At 48.7% G+C, this 18,454-nt stretch overlaps 1 long non-coding RNA gene and 1 pseudogene across 1 annotated transcript; one reads left to right on the top strand and one right to left on the bottom strand.

The window, feature by feature from the left end:
* Positions 1 to 18,454, bottom strand: part of LOC131586333 (uncharacterized) — a 705,318-nt pseudogene that overhangs the window by 261,679 nt on the left and 425,185 nt on the right.
* On the top strand, positions 951 to 6,265 carry LOC131586422 (uncharacterized). The gene is made up of 3 exons (XR_009279130.1): positions 951 to 1,039; positions 1,540 to 1,630; positions 6,182 to 6,265. It is a non-coding gene; the product is annotated as an uncharacterized LOC131586422 (long non-coding RNA).

The following is an 18,454-nucleotide window of genomic DNA, read 5'->3' as shown; positions in this document are numbered from 1 at the left end:
CCGGGATCTTGGGATAGCCAGGGCTGGGATATTGGGATAGCCAGGTCCGGGATATTGGGATAGCCAGAGCTGGGATATTGGGATAGCCAGGGCTGGGATATTGGGATAGCCAGGTCCGGGATATTGGGATAGCCAGAGCTGGGATATTGGGATAGCCAGGGCTGGGATATTGGGATAGCCAGGGCTGGGATATTGGGATAGCCAGGGCTGGGATATTGGGATAGCCAGGGCTGGGATATTAGGATAGTCAGGGCTGGGATATTGGGATAGCCAGGGCTGGGATATTGGGATAGCCATGAAGCCATAAAATAGATAGCCTTCGAGAAATAATGGGTTAAAACATAGAATATGAAGGGAACATCTGGAAGTAATAAACACAACGACAGGAGGGAAAGAGAAGGATAAAAAAATCACCGGACTAAGCGTAATTTAAGCCGAAGCTAAAGCATGCCTAATGTCAATATGATAAGTTGGCCCTAGGAGGTTGGGAACTCGGCCAACTACACCGGGAAAGGACCAAATTTGGAAAGAAGTTCAAAAGTTTAAGGAGGAAGACTCCTCGGAGACCCTCGCCCACGATGAAGGCCGACCGGAACGACCCCCGAAAAGATCCTCAAAATAGAAGTTTCCGCCCACGCCCCGCCTACGGCACGCCCCATATGAATATGCATTGATATGATGTAATTCCAAACCTAAACTGTATAAAAGGCATGCTTTTGTTGTAAGACTTTGGAAAACTCCCTTTAGAGATTTCCCCAACGTGCACGTTGCTAATAAAATACCTCCTGTCTATCTGACTTAAACTGCGTCTCTTAGACAGTTATTCATCGCCTTTTGGGGCAAAATTCGGCATCAGTTCTGGCGACCCAGATGGGACGAAACAGGAGACTCAGACTTTGAGGGGTTCCCTCCGAAGAGCCGGTCCGGGGCCGGGACCCTCTGGGGCCCCTGACGGATTTTTGTCAGAAGAGACTCCCCTCCCGGACCAGCGCTCTTCGGCAGAGGAAGGATTCCCTGCATCTCCTGCTCCAATTAAGAGGTATTTTTAATTGTTTATTGGTTTTGGTTTAAAGCGCTTTATTGGGACACGGGGGTCAGACGTGACCACCGAAGGGTAAACCAGGGGACGCCCTGGTAAAAATCCCTAATTGGTACCATTTGTGTTCGATATCTCGGACATCATAGGTTTTGGTACTATTGGTGTTTGTCCCTAATTGGTACCATTTGTGTTCGATATCTCGGACATCATAGGTTTTGGTACTATTGGTGTTTGTCCCTAATTGGTACCATTTGTGTTCGATATCTCGGACATCATAGGTTTTGGTACCATTGGTGTTTGTATGTGTTTTGTGTCATAGGTTTTGGTACCATTGGTGTTTGTATGTGTTTTGTGTCATAGGTTTTGGTACCATTGGTGTTTGTATGTGTTTTGTGTCATAGGTTTTGGTACCATTGGTGTTTGTATGTGTTTTGTGTGTTCGTTTTATGTGTTTGTTGCAAAGTTTTATAGGAGACATCTTGTCACTCTTTATGTAATAGACTGAAACGCGCATTGTGCTGTCTACGTGCCTTGAATTTGGGAAGCCGGTACTTCACAGTTTGAGGGCGACTTTTTTTGTGACAAAACCTGGTAAAACAATTTTATTTTATAAGTGTGTGTTGTATGTGAGGGTGAGTGAGACGCAGCGTAGCTGCGAAGCGAGAGGGAGTCCTGCTCCGCATTTCCTGTTCTTCGCGAGAAGCCAGGTCGGAAACGGACGAAGCGATTGAGACTGTGTGCATGAAGTGTTAAAATATATCAGCATATCGTGGTTGCGAGAGAGGGACTGTTTCGGTTAACAGAAAACGCAGATACAGGGGATAGTCATGGGAGGTCAACAGAGTAAGGACGTAAATATGAAAACCCCCTTAGGGTGCATCCTAAAGCATTGGAAGGACCTGGGAGGGAGTCCGGGGTTGGAAGGAGGGCAGCCCATTAAAATCAGAGATTGACGGGAGAAAAAACAACCCTCAGGGACTAGATAGTCCACAGGGGTCAGGGAGCTACATGAATGCTGACAGCCCACCCACACTGGAGGTTGAGGGGGAGGAAGGCAGTGGGTCAGAAGCAGAGAGCCGAAGGGAGGCACGTAGCATACCCGAGCTCAGTCCATATGGAGATAGCAACACCTCCAGAAATGGAGGCGTCTGTAGAATGGAAACCAGTGCACCAAGGACTGGGGATAAAAGCAATTCACCGGGAGGCGACGTCCCTAAATTGAGATACAGCAAGAAGAATGATAATGAGGCATGCGAAAGGGAGGCAGAGAGTAACTCACAGAAACTGAACATAGTAATTCAGATAGAGGATAAGAGAAGTGGAGGGGGAGCAGAGGATGAGAGGAACCGCAGCCCGGGACAGGATAAGAGCTGGCAGATACAAAAGAGGCGACAGACGCAGGATGAGAATCGGATGGATTGTGTGATAGAGATAGGAGAGGAAAATGAAGAGCAAGAAGGGGGAAAGAAGAAAGAGAAGAGAAAGAATAGGGAAAGCATTGAGGCACAGGAAGAAAATCCCGGGGAGGGGACCAGTCACTCGTATTACACCAGATCTGTGGCACGGGGGGAAGCAAAGCAAGGGGAGAAAGGGAATCGCACGATAGCTCCTCTCCGACAAGTTATGCCAATGGTAGGGGAAAAGACTAGAGTAAAGGTGCCATTCTCGACGAGTGATTTGAACAATTGGAGGGATGAGGCAAGGAACTTCAGGAGGAATCCAGAGGGAGTAGCAAAGAGGTTTGAACTAATGGCAAAGAACTTAGATATTGATTGGGAGGATATAGAAGTGATGTTGTCAGAGTTGACAGATACGGAAAGGGAACTCGTATTGGAAACGGGGAGGCGACATGCCCAACTATTATCGGGGAGACTAGAAGATAATTTTCCCAGCAGTAAACCAGAGTGGGACCCGGGCAACGCGGAACACTATCAACGGCTAGTGCAGTATAGAGCTAGGGGAGGGTAAAAAGGAATTAGACTTTTTGATTGATACGGGAGCAACCTTTTCGGTTTTAAATCAAGAATTTGTACCTAAAAGTGATGAATTTGTGCAAGTTGTGGGAGCAACAGGCCAACCAGAAAAGGCTTACTTTTGAAACCCATTAAATACAAAATTGGGAAGCAAATGGGAATTCATCAGTTCCTGTATTTACCAAATTCACCAAAACCCCTACTAGGGAGAGACTTATTGGAGAACTTGGGGGCCGTAATAAAGTTTAACAAAGACCAATTGGAGTTTCAAGTAAATGAAGAACAACTGATTACAGCTCTAAGCCTAACGATCAGTTGTGTGGAGCCTAAACCTGAAAGCCACAATTTCGAGCAAATCCTGAGCAAGATGTACCCATTGGTGTGGGCTACTGATATACCTGGAAAATCAAAACAAGCAGCACCGATTGTCGTTGAACTTAAAGCTGGGACAAAACCGGTGAGAAAGAAACAATACCCTCTGAGGATAGAAGATAGGAAAGGGATTGAGCCCACAATCAGAAGGTTTATGGAACTGGGGTTATTGGTAGAATGCGAATCAGATTTTAATACACCAATCCTGCCAGTCAAGAAACCTAATGGAACCTATAGGTTAGTCCAGGATCTGAGAGCAGTAAATGAAATAACTAAGGCATTGCATCCGGTAGTTGCTAACCCATACACGCTTTTGACCAGACTGAAGGAGAATTTGGCCTAGTTCACCGTATTAGATTTAAAAGACGCGTTCTTTTGCCTCCCCTTAGCTCTCGAGAGTCAAAAGATTTTTGCCTTTGAGTGGGAATCTGTAGATAGTGGAAGAAAGACCCAACTCACCTGGACAGTGTTGCCCCAAGGGTGGTGCAATTCCCCTACGATTTTTGGGAATCAGTTAGCCAAGGAACTAGAACAGTGGGAAAAGCCGCTGGGAGATGGCACCCTTCTGCAGTACGTAGACGACCTCCTAATAGCAACAGCGACAGAGGAAGAATGCATTGAATGGACCATTTCCTTGCTGAATTTCCTGGGTTTAAATGGATATCGAGTCTCTCGACAGAAAGCACAGCTGGTACAGACACAAGTGGTGTACCTGGGATACGAAGTCTCCAGAGGACAGCGATCCCTGGGAGCAGCTAGGAAAGAGGCCATCTGCCAGATGCCCAAACCAGAGACGGTGAGAGATCTGCGCGCCTTTTTGGGGATGACAGGTTAGTGTCGGTTATGGATCTACCAGTACGGGATACTCGCTAAACCACTGTATGATTTGTTGAAGGAGGCTAAGAGCATCCTAGTTTGGACTCCCGAGGCAGAAGAAGCCTTCAAGAAGTTGAAGATGGAACTAATGAGAGCACCAGCCTTAGGTCTCCCAGACGTATCAAAACCATTCTGGCTGTTCTCCCACGAACGACAAGGGATGGCCTTAGGAGTCCTAGCACAGCAGCTGGGACCGCACAAGAGAGCTGTGGCCTACTTCTCTAAGCGATTGGATGAAGTAAGCAAAGGATGGCCAGGCTGTCTGAGGGCAGTGGCCGCAGTGATAATTAACATAGAAGAGGCCAGGAAGCTCATGCTGGGCCAAAAGGTGACTGTACTAGTATCCCACACCGTGTCAGCTGTGCTGGAACAGAAAGGCAACCATTGGTTGTCGCCTTCCAGATTCCTAAAATACCAGGCCGTTCTGGCTGAATCAGATGACGTAACCATTCAGGTAACTAACATTGTGAACCCAGCTTCATTTCTAGAAGGAAGAGCCCCGGCAGAACCCATCGAACACGACTACCTGGAGACAATTGAAGCTGTCTATTCCAGTCGCCCGGACCTCAAAGAAGAGCCGTTCGAAGATGCGGACAACTGGTTCTCAGATGGCAGCAGCTTCGTGAAGCAAGGAGTAAGAATGGCTGGTTATGCGGTCACTACTACAGAAAGGGTAATTGAGTCGAACCCCTTACCCACAGGAACTTCAGCCCAGAAGGCAGAACTGATAGCTCTGACTCGAGCTCTGGAATTGGCAGAGAATATGCAAATCAATATATGGACAGACTCTAAATATGCCTTTTCTGTTGTACATGCTCATGGGGCCATCTGGAAAGAAAGAGGACTGTTGACTACACAAGGAAAAACAGTCAAACATGCAGAAGAGGTTCTGCGATTGCTAGAGGCGGTCCAACTCCCAGCTCAAGTGGCCATAATGCATTGTAAGGGACATCTGAAAGGCAATACTATTCCAGAAATAGGAAATAGAAAGGCAGATACAGAGGCCAAATTGGCTGCCACAAAGTCTAGGGAAGTGGGAATAATGGCCCTAATACCAGGAGACCTGGATATCAGTATCAAGCCAGATTACCAGGAATCAGACCATAAATGGATTCAAAGAAATAAGGGCAAAATATTAGAAAATGGTTAGGGTCAATTGGAAACAGGACAGTTAGTAGTACCAGGAAATGTGATGTGGCAGTTTGTAAAAGCAGAACATGAGAAGGCCCATTGGGGTTTGGATCCGCTTTACCAATATTTGCAAACCAGGATAGCAGGACCGAAATTATTTACTACTATAAAGCACGTAACATCCCAGTGCGAACGGTGCCTGAGAAATAACCCGAATACGAGAACCAAGATACACCAAGGAGCCATAAGTCGAGGTAAATTCCCAGGTGAAGTATGGCAAATTGATTTTTCTGAGCTCCCAAGAAAAGGGGGGCTCCGATATTTGTTGGTATTAACTGATACATTTTCTGGGTGGCCTGAAGCATTCCCTTGCAGGACAAACAAGGAAAGAGAAGTGACCGAAATACTGTTGAATGAAATCATTCCGCGGTTTGGGGTACCGAAGAGTATTTCCTCGGATAGGGGTACACACTTCTGTGCGAAAGTGGTGAGAGCAATAAGCAAAGCATTATGGTATCAAGCCTTGCCTATTGCTCTGCTGAGGCTGAGAGTCAAACCAAGGTCAAAAGAGAAGCTAAGCCCATTCGAAATCCTGTATGGTAGACCTTATGCTATGCAAGTTGTAAACGGGGATGCCATAGGCCAAATCGGTAACCAGTACATTTATGATTATGTAATTACAGTGGGGAAACAATTGGATAAGAATGCTACCGTGGTAATAGAGCACCAACCTAAACAACCTGATTGTAAATTGCATCCGTTTAACCCCGGTGATTGGGTGTATGTTAAGAATCTTTTAGGAAAACCCCTACAAGAGAAGTGGGAAGGACCTTTCCAAGTGCTGCTGACTACCTTCACCGCGGTCCGGATCAAGGAGCGACCTACGTGGATTCATTACTCGCGGGTCAAGAAAGCTCCAGAGAGTAAACAAGAGGAACGGACATCATGACCTTGACTTCACCTCAAGCCCTTTCAACCCTGATCATTGGACTCTCGATAAGTATAGTTCTTCCCCGAGACTCTGACCCGATAGATCCATGGTCTCACGCACACCAGTGTATCCACCCGGAATGGGGAGCGAAGGGACCCTATTTCGAGGTATATGCCCTACGTAACAATCAGCCATACGCAAGTAAATTATGGCATCAATCTTCCATGGTAGCATACAAGGGAGACCAAATCCAAATTGGGTGTCGAGAGCTTGACTCAGTGGAAGGAAGAACAAAGCAGCTAGTATTGACAATTCGATCCTTGGGGAAGTCAGCATCCGAACATAACTTAATTACCTTTAGTCCGGTAAAAATGGGTAAGCCCACTATTTGGAGGCAGCAAAAGGGCCCAATTTCATGTCGGTGGAGTGATTTCCGGGAAGATCCAACCGGATCACAGCCCCAAAGACTTGCCCCAAGAAACCACTCCACCAGCGGAATGCAAACAATGTTTGGGCCAGTTATGATTATATCAAAAATAAGTGGCAATCGGTTAGCACAGAAGCATGTATTCCTAGAGGACAGCTAGGTTATGTTTGCGAAAACGCTGTAGTAGAGGCAGAAGATTTATGCTTAGATGCTGAGAATAGAGTGTGCACCTTTGAAGTGCTTTTGCGTAATCGAACACAGTCACAAGTTTACTATATAGGGAATGGGTGTGCTTGCGTATGGACAGCCTGTGACAATGTCACTATAGATAATTGCCAAGAGGAAACTAACAATACTAACTTTTGTGTATGCAACTTTACCAAAATAGTGGGTTGCGATTTTCATTATACTGTCCCAATAACTACTCAACAGCTAATTAACACAGATTTTAACCTGTATCGAGAAATACCAGAATTGCAAATAGGGATGGATGTCAAAATTCTCAAAGCAATGCTCGCACACCCTAAAGTAAAGGAATTGGTGCAAAGAGTGAATCAAACAACTACACGGATGGTATGGCAGGTAGAACATGATTCAGAAAGAATAAAGAATGTCCTCACCGAAGTAGAACAAGTAGGCCAGCATCATTGGTGGGATATCTTCACAGGATTTTCCCCAACAGCCACACAGGTTTTCAATTACCTGGTGCCCCCAATGATATTGGTAGTTGGAGCCTTGTTGGTTTTAACTTTTACAAATATTTTTATGTGGTGGAAGCTAAAGATCATAATGAAAAGGACCCAAATGGTTTGGGCTATGGTACGAGCGCATCAGCGCTCTTAGGATTAGACATCAGCACTCTTAGGATCAGACCTTGACGAAAGAATTCGTAAGTCATAAGAAAAGGGGGGAATGAAGCCATAAAATAGATAGCCTTCGAGAAATAATGGGTTAAAACATAGAATATGAAGGGAACATCTGGAAGTAATAAACACAACGACAGGAGGGAAAGAGAAGGATAAAAAAATCACCGGACTAAGCGTAATTTAAGCCGAAGCTAAAGCATGCCTAATGTCAATATGATAAGTTGGCCCTAGGAGGTTGGGAACTCGGCCAACTACACCGGGAAAGGACCAAATTTGGAAAGAAGTTCAAAAGTTTAAGGAGGAAGACTCCTCGGAGACCCTCGCCCACGATGAAGGCCGACCGGAACGACCCCCGAAAAGATCCTCAAAATAGAAGTTTCCGCCCACGCCCCGCCTACGGCACGCCCCATATGAATATGCATTGATATGATGTAATTCCAAACCTAAACTGTATAAAAGGCATGCTTTTGTTGTAAGACTTTGGAAAACTCCCTTTAGAGATTTCCCCAACGTGCACGTTGCTAATAAAATACCTCCTGTCTATCTGACTTAAACTGCGTCTCTTAGACAGTTATTTATCGCCTTTTGGGGCAAAATTCGGCATCAGCCAGAGCTGGGATATTGGGATAGCCATGGCTGGGATATTGGGATAGCCAGAGCCGGCACAAGGAGCAGCACCGGCACGGGGCCAGCGAGGAGCTGCAGATGCTGCAGCAGCGGCACAGCCAGAGCGGGGCTGAGCGGGGGGAGCCGGGGCTGGGGGATCTGTGGGGCTGCGACGGCAACTGTGGCACCGCCATGGGGATCCCTGAGATCCAGGCTGAGGGATTAACAAATTCCCTGGCTCACAGCTGCAGGGAATGTCTCCGGAAATATGTCAGATATGGGTGGGATGCGCTGGAGTGTAAAGGTGGGGAGAGCAGAATTCCCATGGGAATATGGGAATGGGAATGTGGGATTTGGGAGGGCAAAATTTGGGAACATGGGAATTCCCACGGAAATTCCATGGATGGATCTCAGACATCCCATTCGCGTGAGATCTCCGCGAATGGATCCCGCTGCTGTCCAATTCCCATGTGAACTCTGTAGATGGATCTCACTGCCATGCCATTCCCATGGAATTCCATGGGCAGATCTCCCCATCTCACTGCCATGAGAGCTCAAATCCAGTTCCCCTCCCCCAACCCCATCCTGGGTATCTCCCTGTTTTTTGCCACCCCCAACCCGTACCAGACTCCTGGGGTTCCCCTCATGACCCACCCAGCCCCCCCAAACTCTTCCTGGGTCCCCCCTCATACCCTCACAACGGGAATTCCTGGGAGTCCCTCTGTATCCCCTCCACCAGGACTTTGGGGGTCCCACCCGACCTGTCCATGCACCCCCAGATTTCTTCCACAGCTCCCCTGTGATGGTGGAGGGTCGGGGCCGAGTGCTGGTGCCCCCCTGCCTGCAGCAGATCCAGTGGTGAGGGCAGTTCGGGGGGTCCCTCAGCATTTGGGGTCCCTGGGATTTGGGGTGACCCCCTGGGCCCCCCAGGATCTCCCTGAACACGCTGACGCTGCCCATGCACAGTGAGAAGGTTCAAACCCGGCACGGGGTCCCCAGCACTGCCACCCGCATTGCCCAAGTACCCCCAAACCTGCCGAGAACCCCCAAATCCCCCGGGACACCCCAACCTCCCTGGGATCCCAAACACATCCCTGGATGCTCCGAAAACTCCACAAAACCGCAAAACCCCATACAGACACTGAGAAGGTTCATACCTGGCATGGGGTCCCTATGTCCATCACCAGCAGGTTCCCCAAAACAACCTTGGGACCCCCAATTCCACCCCCAGGATCACCCAAATTCACCCATCAGGATTCCTGTAAACCCCCTTGAGAACCCCAAAAAACAACCGTGGCCCCAAAACCACCCAGAACTTCTGAAAACCCTCAGGAACCCCTCACAAAGATTTATACCCAGCATGGGGACCCCATCACCTTCATTGGCATCACCCAGGTACCCCCAAACCCCTCCCGGGACCCCCAACCCCTCCCGGGGCTCCACTGCCGGAATCACCGGGAGTGGTGTTGCCCTTTTAAGAGTTACAGTGGTACCCAAAAATACCGGGGTCCTTAAAGCGGCCATGGTAGAGAGAACCCCCAAAATCCACCCTGGGGGACAAAACATCCCCTACAGGGGCTTGGGGTGGGGACAGCCCTAAAAATGTCACTTAAAGCCGTCATGATCCCCACTCAAAAGGGGCTTGTGGACCTGCGGCCGCACAAACACCCTAAAATGGGGAGGAAAAAACACCCCTGTAGTGGTGGGATCCCCCCAAAAAACCTGAATAAGAGAAAAACTCCTCTTGAGAGGGGCCTGAAGACCCTGAAAGGCCCTGGAAGAGGGACAAGATCCCCTCCTCTGCTGGGGCCTCCCCGAGCCGGGAACTCTCCCGTTCCTGCACTCGGGGGAGCCCCGAACGACGGCGGCTCCTGGGCTGAGCCCCCCCTCAGCCGGGGCTGCGGGGGGAACTGGGGGGGCTGGGACGGGGCTTGGGGGTCCTGGGGTGAACTGGGGGACCCTCAGTGCTCCCACCTCCCCCTGTTCCCCTGTCCCGCCCCGTTCCCATTGTTCCCCCAAACCTCCGCTGCCCCCAGCTGGGTTTGGGGGGGACCCAGCCCTTTCCCATCGTGTCCCGGCCCGGCCCCGCTCACCCGAGGGCTCCGAACCACGCCCAGGGACAGAGGAGGGACAGAGGAGGAGGAAGAGGAGGGACAGAGGAGGAGGAAGAGGAGGAGCAGGAGGAGGAAGAGCTGGAGCAGGCAGAGGAGGCTCCACGTGCGCTCCCCGCTCTCTGGATCTGCAGCTCCTTCGGGACCATCGCCCCCCATCCCGCAGGTGCCCGGGGAGGGGGAGCTCGCCCCAAATACCCCGGGGCTCCCTGGGTTTGGGGTTTTTGGGGGGGATGTTTGGGGATGGCAGGGCTCCAGAGCCGAGCCGCAGATGCTCCTCGGGGGGACACCGGGGGACCCCGGGAGGTGTTTTTGGGGGGTCCCGGTGGCGGCAGAGCCCCGGTAAAGGGGCCGGGGGGATGCGGGTCCCCCCGCGGTGGGGGTTGGGCTTCCCGGGCCGGGCCCCCCGAGCTCTGCCGGGGCCGCGGGGGCGGGGGGACCCCGGTTTTGGGGAGCCCCGGGAGAGCCGCGGCTTCCCTGAGCGGGGACCCCGAGAGGGGGGGACCCCTGGGATTGCCGGGACCCCGGCGGGGGGTGCTGGGGCTGGAGGGGCGGCACGGCCGGGAAAGGGGTTCGGGGCTCCCGGTGCCGGCAGTGGGAGCCCAGTTGCTCCCCCCGTGTGGTTCCAGTGTCCTCGGCACCGCAGGACGAGCCAAATCACTCCCAGTCATTCACTATTAGGGTACAATTTGTCTCCATTTTCCCCAAATGTTGTCTCAATTATTTCCCCCCTTTTGCTCCGTTTTCCCCCAATTTATTCCCATTTTTGCACAGTTTTATTTAATTTTCCCCCAATTTTCCCCCATTTTTATTTCATTTTTTCCCTATTTTTTCTCCATTTTTCCTCATTTTTATCCCATTTTCATATAATTTTCCCCCATTTTATCCTATTTTTTTATTTTTCCCCAAGATTTTCCCCATTTTTCTCCTTTTTTCCTCCATTTCCCCCATTTTACACCACTTTTGCTCCATTTTTCCCCAATTTTTTCCTTATGTTCTCTCCTATTTTCTCCGTTTTCTGCCATTTTTCTCCCATTTTTCCTTCACTTTTACCATTTTTATTCCCTTTTTCTTCCATTTCTCTCCCAGTTTCCTCCTTTTTTTCCCCATTTTTATCCCAATTTATTCTCATTTTTCCCCATTTCTCCCAATTTTCTTCCATTTTTTCTCCATTTTTTCCCCAATTTTTCCTCCATTTCTCTCCCATTTCCAGCATTTTTTCCTATTTTTATAGCATTTTCCCCATTTTTCTCTCATTTTTGCTCTATTTTTCCTTCATTTTTCTCTTTTTTCCCATTTTTTCCAGCTTTTTCCAGATTATTTTTTTCTTTCTTTTCCTCACTTAATCCTGGATTTTTTCCCATTTTTCCCAATATTTTCCCCAATTTTTTTCCTCCCTTTTTTCCCATTTTTCCTGATTTTTCCCTATTTTTTTCCGAAATTTTTCCTGGTTTTTTCCTGGTTTTTTTTCCTATTTCTTTTCCTGATTTTTCCCTCATTTTTCACATTTTTTTTCAAATTTTTTTCCCATTTTTTTCCTGATTTTTGCCTCTGATTTGTCCCAATTTTCCCCCATTTTTTCCTGATTTTTGCCTGTTCTTTACCTAAATATTTCCTGGCTTTTTCCCAATTCTTTTCCATTTTCCAAGGGTTTTTTTCCCCGCCTTCTTTTCCTCATTTTTTCCCTGATTTCTTCCTGGATTTTTTTCCAAATTTTTCCTGGTCTTCTTCCTCTTTGATTTCCTGATTTTTCCCCTGTTTTTTCCCAATTTTTTCCCCCATTTTTTTCCAGATTTTCCCCCATTTTTTCCTGATTTTTCCCTGTTCCTTTCCCAGTTTTTTCCAGGTTATTCCCTAATTTTTTTCTAATTTTTCCCCTGATTTTTCCCTGTATTTCCTAATTTTTTTCCCTGATTTTTCCTGATTTTTTTCCAAGTCTCTTTCCTCTCTCTTTTCTTGATTTTCCCCATTTTTTCCCAATTTTTCTTGATTTCTTTTCCTGATTTTTCCTCTTTCTTTTTCTGATTTTTTCCCAATATTTTCCCAATTTTTTCAAAAATTTTCCTTGATTTTTTTGTGGTTTTGTTCCCATTTTTTCCCTAGATTTTTCCATTTTCCTTTCCCAAATTTTTCTGGTTTTCCCCAAATTTTTCCTGATTTTTCTTCATTATTTTTTTTTTATTTTTCCAGGTTTTTTTATCCGTTTCCTGATTTTTTTCCCCTGATTTTCCTTTTTCTTTACAATTTTTTCTGATTTTTTTCCCAATTCTTTTTCTGATTTTTATGCAGTTTTTCCCCAAATATTTCTGTCTTTCCGTTGATTTTTTCAATTTTTTTCCAAATTTTTCCCTGATTTTTTTCCCAGGGTCTTTTTGTCTTTCTTTTCCTGATATTGTACCTGATTTTTTCCCAATTTTTTTCATGCTTTTCCCATTTTTTCCTGATTTTTTCCTCTTCTTCTCCCAAATTTTTCTAGTTTTTTCTCAGTTTCTTCTCAAATTTTCCTGGTTTTTCCCATTTTTTTTTCCCATTTTACCAGATTTTATTCCTCTTTCTTTTCCTGCTTTTCCCCGATTTTTCCCAGTTCTTTCCCAGTTTTTTTTCCTGATTTTCCCATTTTCCCCAAATTTTTCCTGTTTTTTCTTGATTTTTTCCTTCTTTTCCTATTTTTCCTGATTTTTCCTCATGTTTTCTGATTTTTCCTGATTTTCCCATTTTTTTTCTGCTTTCTTTCCTGATTTTTTTCCCTGAGTTTTCCTTGAGGTTTCTCCTTTTTTTTTTTCCCCCAAATTTTTCCTGGTTTTGCCAACTTTTTGTCAAATTTTTCCCTGTTTTTCCCAAATTTTTCCCATTTTTTCCCTGCTTTTTCCCCAATTTTTTTTGATTTCTCCCTGAGGTTTTTTTTCTGTTTTTTCCCTGATATTTCCCCTTTATTTTCCTTGAATTTACCCTGGTTTTATTCCCATTATTTCCCCATTTTTCTAATTTCCTTTGCACTCCCAGTCTGATCCCAGTCACTCCCAGTATGAGGCCAGTGGCCCCCAGTTGCTCCCTGTCAGTTCCAGTATGACCCCAGTAGCCTCCAGTGTGATCCCTGGGACTCCCTGTCTCTCCCAGTATATCCCAGTCAGCCCCAGCACACTCCCAGTCATTCCCAGCTCCTCCCAGTTGCTTTCAGCATGATTCCAGTTGTTCCCAGCCACTCCCAGTCAATCCCAGTATGATTCCAGTCACCCTCAGTGGGATCCCAGTCTCAGCCAGCATGGACCCAGCTGCTCCCACTGTGATCCCAGTATGATCCCAGTTGAGTATGATCCCAGAATAGTTGTAATTCTTCCCAGTTCCTACCAGTATGATCCCAGTTGTCCCTGGAATAGTCCCAGTCCATCTCAGCATGGTCCCACTCACTCCCAGTTTCTCCCACTGTGGTTCCAGCTGTTCCCAGTATGGTCACTGTCACTCCCAGTATATCCCAGCTGCCCAGAGCATGCTTGTGCTCATTCCCAGTCATTCCCAGTTACCCCAGTAAGTTTCCAGTTACCCCAGTACAAACCAGTCCCTGCCAGTGCTGCCACTCCTGGGATCCCCCAGCCCTCTCTGTGTTCCCCCCTCCCGCATCTCCCCAGAGCAGCCCCAAGGGCTGGCAGTCCCCAGCCAGGGTCCCCAGCCAGCCCCAGGTTGGATCTGCAGCCCCCAATTTTCCCAGTTTCCCTCTCCTTTTCCCCGGGCCGGGTTCCCCCCGTCCCCAGCGGGTGGGAGCAGCGGAGAGCCCCGCGCTGCCCATCCCGACCTGTCCCGGCTCCATCCCCGCTCCTGCCGTGGGCTGTGAGGGGTTTGGGAACGGGGCACCGAGGGTGTCACTGCTCCTGGGGGAGGAGGAGGAGGGATGGAAGAGGAGGGATGAAGAAGGAGAGAGAGAAGGGATGGAAGTAGGAGAAGGAGGTGGAGTTAGGGAGGAGGAGCAGGAGGAAGAGGAGGGACAAATGAAGATCAGGGAAAGTAGAAGGAACCATGAGGTCGAGCACTCCCAGAGTTCACAGCCCCCCACCCATGGGATCATCATCCCCCATCCCACAGGTGACCGAGGAGGGGGAGCTCAGCCCAGATATCCTGGGGGGTTCCTGGGTTGGGGTTTTTTGGGGGGGGATGTTTGGAGAATGAAAAACTCCAAAGCTGAGCAGCAAATGCTCTTTGAGGGGACCGTGGGGAGTCCCAGCATCCCTTATTGAGGAGATGGAAAAGGGGAGAACTTTTCAGATTCCTGGCACTCCCAGCAGCCTGAGGAGGCCAGAGATCAAGTAGCCAGGGGATCCCCTGTACAAGTGTGACCGTGAGCAGCTGGAACAGGGTGGAACCCCTGAACAGCAAAGGGGAGAGACCAGAGATGGGGAACTCCTGGGAGGCATTTTCATGGCTGAATCTTGGTGTTTGGGAGGTTTTTATGGATGGCTGGTGACTTCTAGAGATGGACTTAAGCAGAACAAACCCCCTAACCCAATGTGCTTGTGAATTGTATTTTTCCCCAAACCAGGATTTCTCATTCCCAAATCTTGGCCAGATGGAGAAGGAGGCTGTGAGGAAGAGGAAGATGCCCCAGGACACCCAGGCAGGTGAGGAGGAAGTCAGTGCCCCTTTCCCCCTCTCTCCTGCTCCATCTCCCAGCCCAGCATGGCCCCGGCTGCAGGACAGCCCCGCTGCCGACGCCGTCCTGCCGGGGACGCACTGGGGGGATCTCCTTCCCCTTCCCTCTGGCACCGGAGGCAAATCCCATCCTCTCCTTGTCCTTCCTCCCCCAGACAAGGAGCTGAGGATGGAGACCAGGGAGGACAAATCCCCACAGCAGAACCTCATGGAAGAGGCCGTTTTGAGCGGCTCCACGGTGCAGGAACCCAATGGGGAGGAAAATACCCGGAGCTCCCGCAGGAGGAGGGGCTCCAAACCCATCCCAGGGTGCTCTGAGGAGGAAAGACCCACCCTGTGCCGGGAAGGCGGCCGGAGATCCAGCCAGGGCTCTGAGCTGGTGGTCCATGAGCAGCTTCAGGATGGGGAGAAGCCCTACAAGTGCTTGGAGTGCGGGAAGAGCTTCAGCCAGAGCAACCGCCTGATCTGCCACCAGATGATCCACACTGGGGAATGGGCCTACGAGTGTGGGCAATGTGGGAAGGGCTTCAGCTGCAAATCCAACCTCATCATCCACCAGCGTAGCCACACTGGGGAGAGGCCCTACGAGTGTCCTGAGTGTGGGAAGAGGTTTCAGAGGAGCTCCACTCTCCTCAGGCACCAGCAGATTCACACGGATGAGAGGCCCTTCCTCTGCCCCGACTGTGGGGAGGGCTTCAAGCAAAACTCCCACCTCATCACCCACCGGCGCATCCACACTGGGGAGAGGCCCTACGAGTGTGGGGAATGTGGAAAGAGCTTCACTCAGAGCTCCAGCCTTATCCTCCACCAGAGGATCCACACCGGGGAACGTCCCTACAAGTGTGAGGAATGTGGGATGACCTTCAGCCAGAGGTGCCAATTTACCATCCACCAGATGATCCACACTGGGGAGAGGCCCTACGAGTGTCCCAAGTGTGGGAAGAGGTTTCAGAGGAGCTCCACTCTCCTCCTGCACCAGCGGATTCACACGGATGAGAGGCCCTTCCGCTGTCCTGACTGTGGGGAGGGCTTCAAGCGAAACTCCACCCTCATCACCCACCGGCGCATCCACACTGGGGAGAGGCCCTATGAGTGTGGGGAATGTGGGAAGAGCTTCATCCAGAAATCTCACCTGACCCAACACCAACAAAAGCACCACTAAGGGGAGCCCTGTGAGTGCCCCAAGTGCAGGAAGAGCTTCGTGTGCTGCCCCAGCTCCATCCCCCATCAGAGGACCCACGTTGGGCAGAGCCCTGATGACCCACGTTCCCAGTGATCTGCATTGGGAACACACTGGGCTGGTGGTCATTCTGCTTTGGTTCTATCTTTTGATTCATCTTCATCCCTTTAAAACAGACAAAATTGGAATAAAAGTCTAGAAATTCATGAAAGGCATCTAAAACTTCAAATTTACTAATGCTTCAAGGGAATCTGGGAGATACTTGGGAGTATTTGGGGGTTGTGGGGTTTTTTGGTGGAATTGTCTCCATTTCTTGTCTCTCAAAGAGACGAGAGAGTTCAATCTGTCACCTCAAAACCACTCAGTGCCATTGATAACTACTCAATCCCACCAAAATTACTGCATTCCACAGCCCCTCAGGGTGTGATGCCTCAAGTTTTAGCTTTCATATCTTTCATATTCTGCACTGCCTAGGTTTGTAGTTCTGAACTTCTCATTAGGTGTTAGTGAGCTCTCTTCACAGAGTAGGTAGACAAAACAATTCCTTTTCTAGCTTGATACCAAGGACAGTTGTTACAAGTTCCAGGCCCAAAAGCATAAACAAGGGTGGACTGAAGAGAGAAAACAAGAAGGGTGGGACTTCATCATCTGAAGCTGTAACTGGACAATGAACCCAAATATGCAGATGGACCTAAACTAAAAATGTGAGACCTTGTGATCACTTGTCCATTTTTGTGACCATTTCTGGTCTATCTTGGGTGTAGCCCTTGCCAGGCTCTTGTACTGCCCATGGTGTATTTAAATTCTTCTAATAAACTTTATACTTAACTCTGTCCAGCCTCTGTTCTAGGTCAGCCTTCTGAAGGCATCAGGTGGAATGGGGTTGGAAGGGGATTGGGTGAAGTGGGATGCAAATCAGGAGGGGTGAGATGGGCATTGGGTGGGGCAGGATGGGTGGGATGGAGTTTGGGAGATATGAAATGAGAGAAAGAAGGCTTGGGAATGTGTCTTGATGTCCAGCAGGGATGGGATGGGTTGGGATTTGGGATGTGGGGTGGGGTCTGCAATGAGACAGCCAAACTTTGGGGATGATGAATGGAGCGGGAGGCCATTACTGAGTTTTTGTGTGAGATTCCCCCACCCAGGGAGGCAAAGATTTAGTTTCAAATGAACATTGTTAAAGTGAGAGGTGTGGGCAAGAGGGAATTCCATCCCTCTGCCTCGGAGGATGGGCCCTGTGAGCCCAGGAAGAAACTTCACCCTGGACCCCTCGTGGGGAGGCAGCCCAGGGATTTCTGATTGGGTTTGGGCCCCTGGGGTTTCTCCCTTGCTGTGTTCCCAGTGGTCCCTGACCTTGAACTCCACCCTGGTTCTCAAACCCCATCTCCCTGCCTCTGTTTGGGGCTGTCTCTGGATCTGAGTTTGTTCCTGAGCTGAATAAATGTTTTCCTGAGCAGAATCCCATCCCGTTGGTGTCCCATGCCTGTTCCTGGTAACTGTGGCCTCCCTGGCCATGATCCTGCAGCCCCGGAATGCAAGACCCCGCAAAATCAAGACCCCCCCCCAGACCTCAAAAAATCCCAAAATTCCCTAAAATTTGCCCAAATCCCCCCAAATTCCCTTAATTTTTCTAAAATGGCCTTTTTGTCCCCCTCCAGGACCAGGTGCCTTCGCTGGATCTCGAGGACACCCCCAGGAATTTGGAGGGGGTCTCTCCTCCCCTGCCACCCTCAAAAACCCACAGCTTTTGGGAAAAAAAATTTCCCCAAATCCCTTGGATTCAAGGGGGAGTTCCCCATTTTTGACACATTTTTTGGGGGTTCCTCCCAAAATTTTTCAGTTTTTTTGCCTCTTTGCTATTTATTTAATGGTTTTAGCATTTTTCAAAATGAGATTTTTTGTGGTGGTTCCCCCAATCTTTTTTAGCGGTCCCTCAATTTTTTTCTGGGGATTCGACCCCTTCCGCAATTTTACCTTCGTCCCCCTCCCGCTAAATTGGGGTGAGGGTGTCTTTTTTTTCTGTTATTTTTCTTTTTTCCCTTTTTCCCTTTTTTTTTTTTTTATTTTTTCCTCTTTTTTATTTATGTGCACTTAATTTGGGGGGGCTGAGGGGCAGGAATTTTGGGGAGCGGTTGTCGGGGGGACTGCTGGAAAAGTTGGGAAGACCCCCTCTCTCCAAAAGAATGTGAAAAATCCTGAGAATTCTGGGATTTCCCCCCCTACACCCCTGCCCAAGGTGTGAAAAATGTGAAATAAAAAAATTTACATTCTCAGCTTTTTTGTTTATTCTTGGGGAGGGAT

Source organism: Poecile atricapillus, chromosome 19 (assembly GCF_030490865.1).
Source record: "Poecile atricapillus isolate bPoeAtr1 chromosome 19, bPoeAtr1.hap1, whole genome shotgun sequence".
Classification (NCBI taxonomy): domain Eukaryota; kingdom Metazoa; phylum Chordata; class Aves; order Passeriformes; family Paridae; genus Poecile; species Poecile atricapillus.
This window is presented reverse-complemented; position numbering and strand designations above follow the sequence as displayed.